Source organism: Mesitornis unicolor, unplaced genomic scaffold (assembly GCF_000695765.1).
Source record: "Mesitornis unicolor isolate BGI_N332 unplaced genomic scaffold, ASM69576v1 scaffold565, whole genome shotgun sequence".
NCBI lineage: Eukaryota > Metazoa > Chordata > Aves > Mesitornithiformes > Mesitornithidae > Mesitornis > Mesitornis unicolor.
In genome coordinates, this window is record NW_010183262.1 from 31,732 (window position 1) to 33,910 (window position 2,179).

The following is a 2,179-nucleotide window of genomic DNA, read 5'->3' on the forward strand; positions in this document are numbered from 1 at the left end:
AGACATGTTTTTCATCTTTTGTTGAAAGTTTTATAGTTTTTCCTAACAGAAAGCAGATTCTTAGACCCTAGAGCCATCACAGTTGAAAAGACATTAACAGGGAATCTGTTCTCAATCCCTTTTTCACAGAAGTGTGGCAGCTGGGAATGCCCCAAACCCTGCTCTGCTTGGGTTACTGCAACTTCTCTCAAGGTTGTTCTCCATGTTTTTAGTGACAATTTATGTGTGCATGTGTTCCATGTTCCCATAATCTGCTTGCAATCTATTCCCATAGGCCTTGCTGTACGTTGCGTGCGCCTCTTTCCCTTCTCCCACCATTTGTGCTGGTTTTTGTGTTTCTCATAGACAAAGAGATTTAGCAGATGGATACACAGCCTTCATTTTTCACAGGGGCTGAAGTGATACTTTTATTTGACTTCTGTATAATTCAACATTGTAACATTTCAAGTAATCAGGAGGAAAAAAAAGGGTGTGCTTATCCTGGTGTATCTGTTTGTTCCTAGAGCTTGGCCTTTTCCAAGAAATCAAGTGGGTTTAGTCCAGATCTTTCTGAACAAGAACACCGAATTCTGTTCTGTCATGTGAATCTTGACTTTCTTGCAAAACACTAAATATCTGATACCTACTTTATTCTATAGGAAGAACTCTCCTAAATATTTAAATCTATTGCTGTGCTGTATTAGAGAATAAACATTAAAATGTATTTGCTACTCACTGGCAGGAGAAAAACTATACTGCTCTTTTTCTGAAAGGCCAGGTTATAATGAATGTATGAATGCTGCAAATGTTCCAGGCACTGGCAGAATCTAAGGCAGAGACCAGAACTTTTTTCCAGTGCAAGGTATTTCGTTTACATTCTCTGTGTGGTGTTGTCTGTGTAACATCCATTCCCTTCAGTCACACAGGTTATTGGTGGTTTGTATGAATTCAAGCCTAGGTCTGTTGGTTTTTAGTCTACAAAGTCACCTAGCTAATTACGTTAACACTTATGTCCTTGCGCACATACTTGTGGGGATAGAAGGGAGAGAGGATTGTCTGTCAGTCCTGTGTCTGCCTCGGCCCAGAGCAGCTCCAGGCTCCCATTCAGGAACCTCCACGAGCAGAGGTCTGTCTGCAGGGCATGACTCCACTTCGCATTCCCAGTTAAACCGCGTGGACCCTGTTTTCCCAATGGAGCCCTCACTGTTGTTCCTCTGACTTGAGATGTGGGAAAAGGAGATGGCAGACCCTTCCCAAATGTGAGAACCTCCAGGTCTTGTGGGGCTCCAGCACCCTCCACAGATGGTGCTGTCACTCAGTAGCTCAGCAGGGGCTGTTTGACCCCTGCATCCTCCTGACACTTCATTCCTGAAAGAAGAAAGAACAACAATCCTCCCCTCTTGCTAAACCCCATTTGTTGGTTGAGGCAGCCACCTTTAACCTTTGTAAAGTCAACATCTCTTCAGTCAAGCACTGTGTTGGGTAGGAAAAAAAAGAAACGTCAGCACTTGCAGGGTCACATAGCTCAGTTTGCAAGGGATTACGTGTGAGATGTTGTGCTCCCCTATGTCTAGAACCTCCCTTGCCAATGCTCCCAAATATTGTGTATCTGCTGAATAGCAACATTTCCCTAAAGAATGAATGTGATGCTAGGCTAAAAGCTATTGCAGCAAGATGTTCAGAAACAGAGATGGAAAAAAAATACACCGCTCCCTGAAGCTACTGTATCAGCAAAGACCCAGTGATAAGTGCACTGATACTGCTACAAGACTGCACCCGCTGGTGCAGCAGATTCTCCTGGAGACAGCTCAAGATTCCATTAGGAAGTGATCTTCTGCCACACAAAAGTCATTGCAATGTGAGGAAAAATTGTGGTTGACTATTCACTGAGCTACTCCTCCCGAACTGTTCTCATATATATGATTGGTCATTTGGCAATCTTATATTTGTTCTGCTTCCATGAGGCTGTGAAACTAAAATAATGTGTTGGCATTGGCACATTAACAGGGAAGAGGGAGGACGGGGAGTGCAAATAGAAGCTTGGAGCTGATTCTGGGTTTGCCTCATCTGCTGGGCATTTTTGAGATGTTAAAGTACTGCAAGGAGGGATCATAATACCCAACATCTCTGAAGTTCATTTTCAGGGGCATTTTGTAGACCTGCTTCATGAACGGTTACAGTTCTTATTCCGGCTGGTGAG